This window comes from Amaranthus tricolor, chromosome 6, assembly GCF_026212465.1.
Source record: "Amaranthus tricolor cultivar Red isolate AtriRed21 chromosome 6, ASM2621246v1, whole genome shotgun sequence".
NCBI classification, from domain to species: domain Eukaryota; kingdom Viridiplantae; phylum Streptophyta; class Magnoliopsida; order Caryophyllales; family Amaranthaceae; genus Amaranthus; species Amaranthus tricolor.
Genome location: NC_080052.1, coordinates 30,295,285 through 30,308,274, shown reverse-complemented (window position 1 = coordinate 30,308,274; position 12,990 = coordinate 30,295,285). Strand labels below are relative to the sequence as shown.

General features: G+C 33.3%; 1 pseudogene; it reads right to left on the bottom strand.

Annotated features, from left to right (window-relative positions):
* Nucleotides 1-3,276: 3,276 nt before the first annotated feature.
* On the bottom strand, nt 3,277-9,637 carry LOC130814870 (COP9 signalosome complex subunit 6a-like; annotated as a pseudogene).
* Between the last annotated feature and the right edge of the window lie 3,353 nt (nt 9,638-12,990).

Here is a 12,990-nt window from a genome sequence, read left to right as displayed (position 1 = left end):
ATTAATGTATGTGTATTTCATCAGTTTGAAATGTTGGGTTGTACTGATTTTCGGTTTGCCTTTCGTTTTGTTTAAATTTGTTGTTCTTGTTTCTTGTTGATTTCAATTTATGGCTTGTTCTTTGAATTTCTTGGGCTTTGTTGTAATTATCAGATTAATGTATGTGTATTTCATCAGTTTAAAATGTTGGGTTGTACTGATTTTCGGTTTGAATTTTGTTTTCTTTAAATTTGTTGTTCTTGTTTCTTGTTGATTTCAATTTATGGCTTGTTCTTTCAATTTCTTGGGCTTTGTTGTAATTATCAGATTAATGTATGTGTATTTCATCAGTTTGAAATGTTGGGTTGTACTGATTTTCGGTCTTGGCTCTGCGAAGGAACAAGATTTCGCCTTTTTGTTGGGCTTTGTTCTAATTATAAGATTTATGTATGTGTATTGGAAATTACTTGCGTTTTTCTGGATTTACTTGCGTTTTCTAATTACTTGCGTTTTGAAATGTGAGATTTTTTCAAAGTAATGCTAAGAAAAATTGATGGAGTTACTTCAAAATTGAAGTTCTAGATGATAAGATTAAAGCAAAAGTAAGTTTTTGGCCTATGATTTCACTGTGTAAGGTTTTCCTTGATTCTTCATTCTGGAAAGTAAGCTTCATTTTGTTGGTATTTAGGTACTGGGCTGTAGCTGTACCAACTTATTGTATGGTCATAATAGTCTTAGGACTAGCATTCTATATTGGCCTCAACTTTATGACAACACCTTCTCTAACTTCCTTGAATATAGTTTTTGGTAAGTTATCTTCTGGATTTCACATTAAAAATTTGCTCAAATGTCTCCCTGCACACATTGAATATAACATTGTTTGATGGTTTGCCTTACAGATGAACACAGCAGAGATCCACAAATCTACTCGAAATTGAATGAAGATGATGATCGGCCAATTGAATTCATCTCGGATCTTGACATCAATAAAATTAACGAGCTCATGTTTGGAGATCTGGAATGACTACTTTATATTCTGATATCAGGGTACAATTTGTGGGCTAAAATATGCACACATTGAATATAACATTGTTGGATTTTTCGGTTGTCTAGATTTATTCAAGGCTAGTGTATGACCTCGAAGTGGAATCAATTCAACATATAGGTATGCTCTTGTATGCCTTTACTGCCTGTATTAGCTTCTATTTTATTATTTCTCTACATTCTCGGTCCAGCTTCAACACCTCCCTACCTCCCCCCAATGGGAAGAAATATAATTCCTTTGAATCCATCTTTTTATCAAGGTTCCAGCTCAGAAACTATAGAATCATTGTTGGAATAAACATAGTGTTGTGAGCATGGAGTTAGTGTTGCATCTTCATCTGGTTTTCTGGAAAATGCTGGTCTTTTGGGGAACATGCTAGGTTTAACTTCATTGAAATTTCTAACATTGATGGTCTGTCTTCCTGCTTTTCTTGAACGCATAACAGAGAAATTTGCATGCAACTCAATAACTTATATCTTGAACTCGAGTCATCTAATGATGGATCTACAAATTTCATGCCATGACCCCCTATCCACAACTCATATGCCTGTCAATTCATTCAACCAACTGTTTTAATATATTTTTAAACTCACTATAAACATAGGAACTTTGCTCATTTGTTTTCTAATCATGGGTTTTTTACTGGTAGAAGGTATATGTGGTGATCATTGGGTTGTGGGTACTGGTTTCACCGACTAGAACTTTTACTTTATCTGTATGAGCTTTTCATGGTCGGTGTTGAATGGGTCTAATGAAACAATACCGATTGGAGTAATTACATACCGCCAGTTTTTCTTACATGTCTAAACCCACATGAAACATGTGATGAACTATAATTAAAAAAAAACACTATTTAGTAGTGATATTAGATGTGGGTTGATATTGGTTTTGTTTTATACAATAAAGGTTGCTGATATTTGTGCTAATAAATTGGGTATTGATATGTTAGATCTGATTGTTCTAGTACTTATTTTGATGGTAAATTCTAAATGCTTTCCCTATACACGTAATGCTTTTGTTAGTGAATATCATGCTAAATGCTTTGCTTATTATGTCTCAACAAAAAGTGTAGGTATGGTTTGATTGTGAATACTCTGGGGCTCATTTGATTCTTAATAACTAACAAAATTATTTGGTGTAGGGAAACATATCTTCGTTGGAAATTTTTTGTACTCAATGACGAAGTTGGTGATAGCTACAAGCATTTTGGATGCGCGATGTTTTGGGTTATGAAGTAGCTATATGTGCACTTGTATATTTTTGGACTTTTTCAAAGTGCCTATCACTTGTAAATTTTTGCATAAAAACTTGTGTATGGTTGGAGAATTATGTTGGAAAATTGGTTATCCAATCCGTTACATGTATATGAATTACGTATATTTTTGACACACGATAATATTTGGGACGTGTGATATTTTGGGATACGAATTAATATATAATGATAATCGGTGATATTAGTTTAGTTGGTTTTAAATTATTTATTATTTTAATTGTCTAGTTTATTGTAGGTTGTTTTAAAAGATAAATAGTTGTTGCGAAAAATGTGTATGTTTTTTGCAACGGTAAAAGTTGTTGCAAAAAATGTGTATGTTTTTTGCAACGGTAATAGTTGTTGCAAAAAATGTGTCAGGTTTTTTTGCAACAGTAATAGTTGTTGCGAAAAATGTATATGTTTTTTTGCAACGGTAATAGTTGTTGCTAAAAACATTAATAAAAAATTTTACTTCATTGTTTTCCCTACAGTAAAGTCGTTGCAAAAGATTGACTATCATGTATTGCAACAACTTAAATTGTTGTGAAAAATAGAAATTTAACAACGAAAATAGTTGTAGCTAAAAATGCAGGAAATTTGGCAACGAGCTTTTTTGTTGCTAAAAACGTTTGAAGGAATTGCAACGACATTTTTTTTACAACAATAGATCTCGTTGCAAAAAACAGATACCTTTTGCAACCACCATAGTCGTTGCTAAAATCTTTAGCTACGGCTGTACCCGCAACAATGGAATTCGTTGCAAAAAACATTTTTAGCAACGAAATCAGGTTTTTAGTAACGACTTTTTCTGTTGCTAAAAACAAGTTTTCTTGTAGTGCTTGAAAGGGGCTCGAACATGATTTGCCCACTAACCTACTCCCCCAAAATCCTACCTTTTGCGAGATACTGGATTGCTGATTTTGAGAGCGTACCACAAATAATTGTTGCTAGTTATTAAAGTGTTATTCTCTCTGTCTTTTTGAAATTTTTTATAATATAATATATAAAACTGATGTGAGAGCTTTTTATTTGTAGTATACAAATCCGAAGAGATAAAGAAATTCGGCAATTTAAACACAAATGAGGGTCTAAACAATGGGAGAAGCAGAATATAAGCTTACACACCAATACACCATTTCCACAGCTTATTCCGAAGAAATCCAATTGAAAATTTCCCTAGTAAGCTGTACTTTAGCATATTAGCGATATATTCCATGCCTTGCCTCCGCAACAGTATGGGTCGGTTAAAATGGAGACCTAAACATCATACAAACTGCTTGTTAAGGAGCCTCTATAAAAGCCGATAACATTTACTAGCTTCTACAAAAATGTAGTTTTGATTAACGCATATATGAATCATGTCTGAGTCCTGATCCTATTCAGTTTCTGATCGTAAAAATACCCTTCGGATAAACTGTGCTCCAAGCTTCCAACTATAAAGATGCCTAGGGTAAATGATGCTGCTTATGTCAAACCCATTCGTCCTCCCTTCCTACTGTGCCTGTCATATATACGTAGTGTTGATTTTGTCGACAAGCTCATTTCATCGCACTGCAATAGAAGAAGCAAGTATTACTATCAGACCCTGAAGTAAAGCCGAACCTTGAGCAGTATCAAGACATAAATGGAACGAGAATATTGAACCATGTCAATCCCATTACTGTCATAAAATAAACAAACATCATTAATCTACATATAGAAGAATCTCCCACGAGAAGAACAAAAATTATCAGAGACGATTCTCTAATACCTATAAGAAATAAACTCTACTGCTTTAGTTGGAAAGGTTTATTCATTTCTTAGTTTAACATCTAGACGTTTTACAGTCGTACTACCAAGTTTCACAGGTCCAGATCTCGCATCTCTCTACAAATAGCATTTGTTGCTACTGAGTAAACATCCAGGCAAATGTATGTACTCCAATCATCCCAAGATCATCCAGATTCAAAGGGACCAAGCATGTAAGCCTTTCACCCCTAGCCACAAGTCATCCCCGTATTTTTGCCAAATATGTGGGTTCGGTCCTTCAAAGATGCTAAAAATATATAAATTTAATGATGGCAAAAAGAAGGATATAAATCCATTGAAAACTATATAGGCCCGCATCAGATCTAGGGAGGTCAAGATAAAAACTAGCTCAGACATCAAAAGGTCACTAATATATGACAATGAAAATTGAAGAGGCCCGTGCTTCCTTTGTTGAAGTAAGAAATCTCAAAGACAGAAAAGTCAGGGGATAAGATCAGTTCAAAAGGAGAAGAATTAATTCAGAATGTCCATATCACCTAGAGCAGTTGATCAGCATAGCAAGATAAGTAATCAGCAAGGTGTCATTGTATTCCTGTGAAAAGTAAGGACAGCAAACTCAGAATACTCTTTAAATACAATAAGGATCTGATAGATGACTAAAAGATACTTATGATTGTGTTTCAGCGTAAATGACTTCAATCATTCAAATAAATTAGCAGACATCTGTTATAAAGCATTCATCATAAGAAAATCATCTTGAAACTTTGAAGATTGCACAGCAGGTAATCTTCTTAAAAGACTTGAAACTTGTCTCAGCAGTGCATTTTCGCAATAAATTTCTCCTGTAATGAACATCAAAGCCAACATAGATAATCAACCACACTGATTTAAGTGATAATAAGACTCTCTTCTCACTTCCCCATCATGACACCATGGTTATCGCGATTCTAATGCCTCTTAAGTGGTAAAAAATCGATATCATTATTCATCAGGCTAGCAACTAAGCCGGAATACATGGAGCAACATAAGGAACGTATGAAGCACACCCACACAATAGTGCAATGAACAAATATGGTTCCAGTGTATTATTATCTGCCACAAATTGCCACCCCTGTTCTGCTGCTACCAGCCCAGCAAGGCAGCAAGTAAACCAGTTGGTATAACGAACACCGGCCAGCAGCACTAGCTACCCCTTTGAAAAAGGTTAGAGGTAATGAATAAACCAATAAATTTACCTTTCTGGCTTTCCGCACAGCAAGAAGATACTGGAGCAGCACTTTGACTCGGGTGTTCAACATCTTAATTGCACTATGGATGCCAGCCAAAGTTGCAGCCACTGCATAACAAAAACAATTTGAGATAAGCTGAAATTAGAGAACCTTTTGCTTCATCTAATATAGTGAAAATAAAATAGGTAGCCAATCTCACATTGGGTGCCAAGAGAACTACCATCAGCTGGTTTAAGATGCGCAACATGGTCAACTGAGAATGTTTCTGCTTCTACTGTCATCAAGGATAAAATTACATATCAAAAAAGACTCGGTGATAATGCACAAATACGCAGAGATACCAGGGTACAGGTCAGGGAGAAGGGAAGCAGGGAGATAGAAGTAGAATACCTCAATGGTGTAGCTCGAGCCAACAAAAATTAGCTGAGGAAGACCATCAATGACTTGTAATTCTAGATTTTTACAATAACATGGATAACAGTAAATTAGAGAGGGATAACTTAATTGCTCTGTCAAAAGTTGTAAACTGGAAAGCATATGATACATGATTTTGTTCAGTCCTTGCTGAGGAACCAAAATGACAGGACAAAGTAATAACTCAGGTTACAAGAGTTTTATGAGTATCATGGGTACTAACAAGAAGCACAGTGACTATTAAGCTCTTGCCAATACACTAGCGTACTGAGGTCAAATGTAAGCAACCAACCCTATAACTATAGTCAAAATTAGTAGAGTTCATTTCCCAAGTAAGCATCAGCGAAAGAAGCCTCATATCACCCATGAGGCCATAACCTATGGATATACAAATTACAAAGTATCTCAATAAAAATACAAAATCAAAATTTCATTTCATCAGCAATTTAAAGACCTCCAGTGTAGCATCTAGCCAACCCATAGACAATCTGCTTAATGGCATTTAGTGAACACAATTTTTCCACTATAGGAAAATTGATGGAAATGCAAACAATTTCAAAAGCCAACTTTGCAGATAAAGAAATGAGGAACAAGAAGAGAGCAAGGTAACATCGTTAACCATGGATTTCATTCAATAATAGGCATCAAATGATCTGACATGGATGGTACAGGAAAAGCAAAATGACAGAGACCTCACAGGAGAATTGCACCAAAATTGAATCCTGTAAACTACGAACAAAAGGGAATTATCCTCAAGCATTTACTCATAAATGGGGTCATAATTTTCCCATAAAGAGTGCACAAAATTCATTCTTATGGCTCGTATGGATTGGAGAACTAGGAGAGGAAAGAAACTGGGTTTTTTGACAGTTAGGAATGAAAGGAAGAATATAATGGGGAACATATATTACATATTCCCATGAACATGTGGGGTAATCGTTCCCAACCCACATTTTTACCCGTTAATTAATGTCTCCTAGAATTCTCGCCTACATCTCCTATCTCACTATAGTTTTGACACCAGTTACACCGCCACCATCTAGACTTCCTAAAACATCCATCCATACTCTGACCATCGGATTGAGAGGAGGGTGTGGCCGGTTGTGTGATGGAAAAGGATGTAGAAGAGGTTCAACTACACAAATAATGATCCTAAAACACTAAAAAAAAGAGTGAAGAAAAGAGAAATAAACCCTCTAGGCCCGAAGCCCTGAACTAATACTATTGAATTGTAAGCCCCTGACAACCTTATGCTTTCAAAGCAGATTAAAGGCTCACAAATAATAATGTTGCAAGATGTCAACACATACGATAAAGTTTAAGAGAAACACCATGGGATAAACAAAGAAGATGTCCTATGAATATATTATTAACAAAATAGAGAGACATAAAGGAAAAATCATCATAAAATCACAAAGATAAATGAAAGAATGCATCAAACTTGAGGTCCTTTACATGACACTAACAACACAAGTTTATCAGCACATAAGACTTCACGCATGCGGAGAAGATTGTTGTCAGAAACAAGCATACCACTCTCAAAGATGCTCACCGGAAGATCCTTTTGTGCGATGGAGTAGAACATAAACAGGACTCTCATTGATATCCATCAGCTGTACCACAATTAATATAAGTTACTAGCTGAGAAAATAGACATACAACAATGCTCTTCAGAGAAAAAATGTGTGCTTGTTTGAACACATAGTTGATTAGTAATCACACATTTGATATGAGGTAATTTATAAAAACCCGTCCACTGATTTGCCCAACTCTCAGAAGTTATTTTAAGTGTCAATGTCCAATTACCAAATCCAAAACATGAAAAAGCATCAACTATCCCAAACAAGCTTTACGAGTAAAAGGGCACAATAAGAAACAAAAAAGACAAATTGTAAAGCTTTTCAGTTGAACAGTCTTGCAAACCTTCTCAAAAATTAAAATCTCTTAAACTCTGAAACATATACAACAAATTGAACAAAGAATCTTGTAAAAGGTCTCCTTTAAATTGCATATTTTCACATAAAATCAACTAATCTAAAATCATTGGAACAAATCATAATGTCATATAATACTACTCTAAATAAATAATAATTACAAGGAACATCACACAATTTACATAATCTTTGCTGTTATTGTCAAAATTGCTCTACTCAGAACTTACAGGTCTTATACAAGATTCCAAATAAGAGTTCAACAGACCAACTTTGAGAACAAGATAGAACAGTCTCAAAATCTCGACTCTTAATACACAAGATCATGAACCAGAGTAAAAATTTATAGTTAGAGAAAAGGTTATTGGGCGATCAAAACACTCAATTTATGGAGTAGCCAATTGAACATACAACTCCAAGTTTGTTGATTAGAGCCCTGTTCAATGTTGGCTTTACCCAAACTCTTCCAAGGATACAATAATAAAATTGAGAAATCAACAAGTACAACAACAAACTCATATTCTCAGACTACAGCATGTTGACACTTGAGTACTAATATTTACAGTACATTCCCTCTTCCTATGGACTAGAAACTTAACTATCATCACCAGATTACAAAAGCCAATTCAATACTCCAGGAAACACTATTAAGGTTGTGTTTTAGAAACTAAATCCCCATTTTCCTATGGTTGTTTCAAAAGTTAAAAACTTCTATAATCTTTGATTAATGATCACCATTTCAAATAATAACATTGTCAAAACCTAAGTTCCAAACTAGAGGTGTTCATTGGGGTCTTCAAGTCGAATTCAGGTCACGTATTCTCTTGCTTCCACATTGATTTTTACATAATTAAAAATTTATTTTGAAGCGGAGCCATAGTCGGGTTGGTAAATATCGAATTGTCGGGTCTACTTTTAACACTTATATTCCAAACTATGGGATCCTCTTCCTGAATCAAAACCATTTCAAATATAGAAAAAGTATCCTCAACTAAAAAATGGAATGCCACCATTTCCACTGCATACCTTACCTTCCTATGTTCCAACCCTCCATTTCCCCACATTTCTAGCAATAAAAAATATCAAGGGCTAGGCTTAACGCTACTCAAATATACTTACCATACAAACAAAATCTCACCTCAACATATAAATCCTTTCTTACACTCTATTATTCAAACAAGAAAACTCACAGCTTTATGTATAAACATATCAGTTTCTTGAGCGTCAATTCCAGTTGAATACCATCCAAGTACATAAAAGTTCGAGAAAACCTTCTTGTCTGCCCACAAATCACAAAATCAAGTAACAAAAATATTACCATTATCATTCATAACAACTCAAATCCACAAAATCCTCTCATTTTAAAAATCGATGCACTTTTGTTCAAGCAATTCAATGTATTATAATGAACCTAGTATCTTTGGTTGTCCATAACAAAAAAATTATAAAAAGTTACTATTATGAAAACACGCATTCTTATGATTTATGATCCCACATAACTATGTTCGGTTAAGTTTATTCAAGGTTAAATCATACTAGGGTTTATCAAATTTCTAGATTGCTAAAAATATGCACTCACAAAGTTCTTGTTTTTTCTCGAGAAAACCACGATCAAGAGAATTAGTAAGAGAATCATAAAGAAGTTCAAAACTTTTAAATATTCAACAGTTCTTCCTTGTTGAATACCAATTATACAGCCATAAACCCTAGACGGAGGCGAGGATTCACCACCATTCGAAAGGGAAGAAGGGTGTTGCAATTGAGATTTTACTCGCGTAAAATGATCGGAAATATTGAGAATTACTAGAGAATGAAGCTTCAAGGTTAATCCGCCACTTGATGATGCCGCCATAACCACAAATCTTCATAGATGATAGAGAATAGGAAATTGTTGGTTAGGATTTTTTTTTTTTGAAACAGAAAAATTGAAGTTTGTAGACGAAAATGTACTTAAAACTGTATTCACCAGTAGTATTATTTTGATTCATTTATCATTTCTTTTGATTTTTTAATTAGTTAAAACAATTCAAACATATTTGATAAGGTGTTTAAGTTAGCTAAAAAGTAAAATATATAAAATTATATTTATTTTTTAATTTTAGCGATTAGAATTTGAAAATATTCTATATATTAACACGAAGAATAATCTAATAAGAATTTATTTAGGCTATAAAATATCATTTGATAAAATTTTATAAGTGCTAAATTGTGTATTATAACTGGAAATAAGAATAATACCTTTTTTGTCTCTTTTATTTTGTATTTTACTTTTTATTTTAATTTAGTTTTATTTTTTTTACAATGGTCTTATTTATATTATTCATAAGGGGGTGCTTGGTACAAAGAAATAAGATGTATAAGACATTAATATGAAATTTTTATAAAAAGACTTTTAAAATAAAAAGTCTTATCCGTTATACGAAGAAATAACATTTTTCTTAAAAATTTTTTATATTTTAATCTCATTCTCTATTTTTAATTCCAACTTAAAATCTAGCGTGTCATTTAGATAATGGATTTGCGATGACTATTGAGATTCCACTAAACGACTATGGACATTATGCCGCGTTGACATCCTTTATTTGGATGAAGTCATCCTTTATGTCATTACAATTTTACCCCCATGCAATCACGTGCTCCAGAAGAAGTACAAAACAACACATACGAAGTATATATATCATTAGATTAGAATTACACATGTAATACAATCTCTATTTATATCAATTGTACATATTTCATTCTAAATAAGAAGTAAATATATCAATTGTAAATATTTAAATTTGTTTAATCAATTGAATTCATCAAATATAATTTGACTCGATCTTGAATAAGTACATTAATATCATTAAGATATTTACTTTTATAAAAAATTAAAACTAATATATTAAAAAATTATATTTAAAACTCGTTTAAATAATCAAATATACACATCGTTCAACAATTATAATTCTCCCAAAAATTTATAAAAAGATCTAATACTTTCTCTCTGTTCGTTTATTTTGCTTGTATGAGTAATATTTTCTTCAAATTATCTCATTATATATAGTAAAAAAACAAATTCCAATGCATCAAAAATTAGAAAATTATCTCAACCTTAGCCCTTAAGCCTTAATATTTGCGCTGGGAACATGATTGGACCCCTTCCTCACAAATATGATATTGATAACCATATTTCTCCCTTTATTCCGGTACATTATGTAATATTGGGGACCCGACCGTCGGTGATCATTTATGAAAATTATAGATTGACCTTGCAAACTAACACAAGTCTTTTTAATATATTTTTGCCTCACTCATGTGCACCTAGAAAAACTTTCCAGAATGTCACTAATTCTAAGATTGCTCTCCGACAAACATGCTTAAATTCTTTGGCAAATAGGCTTAAAAAAATACACCTTATTGATATGAGTATTCTATCAATCTTTTTTAATGCTAAATCTAAGATATCACATCAGTAGAGTAATAGTAAGATTATCTTTCTCATATAAAACCATTACATCTACAATTTCAATACCAAAAACTTCACTCCTTCATACTGACCTTACACAGTTGCACTAAACTTATTACAAATTTTCTAATAATTAATAGCTAAATATAATTGATATATGACGAGCCTGAAGTACGTAGGGGGCAGTAGTAGTAGTATTTCATTCTGGAAGCCTAATTGGAAACAAGACCAACCAAGTATTTCATCACTGACGCCGATTGTTGCCACGGCTGCTGCCACTGGTATCACCAACGGTGAGGCGTGCAGGGCTAGGCCTTGTGCTAGTGTTGGTCTGAGAGCAGATCAGCACGACTCATTTAGGACTGCTATGTTCTTGAGCTGCTGGACGTGTTCTTAGTTCAATAGTGTTCATATGTAGATTACAGATAAAATTCTGTTGTGGTTCTTTGATTTCAGCGTTTGTATCAGTACTTTTATTATTAGTGCTACTCTGAAGTCTTAGTTATTATATTTAGTTGGAGCTGCATGTATATCATATGTAGAATACTCCATATGGTGCATGTGTTATGTTGGCTATGTATAAAGTTGCTGCAGCCTGCTTTTTATAATTTAAATATGAAAACTACTGCACCTTCTAACAGACTATACTAGCTAGCTAGTACAAGTACAACATATATCTTGAATTGAGATCATACACATCCATCATGACAACTCACATGAGCTTATAATTGTTGTACTTTTTAGTTGATTTGGTTTGTTGGCTTGGTATTAGAAATTTGTTAAAAGTGTAGATTCAAGGACAAGATCAATGGTACCTAGATTGCCTTAATTGGGGTTTAGATATTAATGTTAGTGACACATTTGATGGAATTCATTGCAATAACATGAAATTAAAGTCAAAGATATTCAAAACTAAATAAATAAATAAATAATATGAATTTGGATTTGGATTTGGATTTGGATTTGCTTGGATATAAGGTGGTGCTATTTATTTTTAGGCCCAAGAGCAAAAGATAAAAAAAACCTTTAAAAATTTAAGGCGTAATAAATAATATAATACTCGTATTGTTATGTATTATAAATATTTTAACTATTTTATAAAAAAACCCTAATGACTCATCACTCATATAATATAGCAAAAATGTAAATTACACCTAAATTAAATTTAATTTAATATCAATATTCAATATTATATATGAAAATATACTTTTAGGTCGTTCTAAGACAATTGGGCTATATGCGATAGCACGCTTTGCCCTTACTAATTAACGACCATGCTTGGATCTAACCTAACCCGAATTATGCATGGTCATCCCCGCTTCACGCATAAAATAAGCAAGCATGCACCGAGCACGTGCTCATTCAAGCAACTCAGTTGCTCATTCAACACTATGATTGGGGCCTCACATAAAGTTGCCATAACATCTTCCTGTTTAGGCAAGTGTTATGCTCGTTCAAACATTCTTGCTCATTTAAGCGTAATGCTGCTCGTTTGAATACATGTAAAGTCTAATCTCTTTGTTCTTCTTTGCTTCTGTTGCTCACTAGAGCAAGTTTATCCGCGTCTAACCGATTAACACTCCTTTCATGCCTTAGTGAGCTTGAGCCTAACAAGCTAACACCACATGATCATTATTATTTTTAGCCCGTTATGACTTATCCAATCAAGTATATGTTCTGCACCAATACAACAAATAATGAAATATCCCGATACGATACACAAATATATGCAGATGTCATTTGAATGACCCTTTGCTAAAATATGAAGCACCCTAACAATTCATCAACTTAAAAAAATATATTTTGTTTTTATTTTTGTAAAAATTCAATGCTAAAAAATCCATAAGTTTGGAAAGGCAACCCTGACTCAACTCAAGGCTCAATTCATAGACCGCAATCCCCTCCATTATCTTCTCCAACCGTCCCCACCACTCCATTTTTAC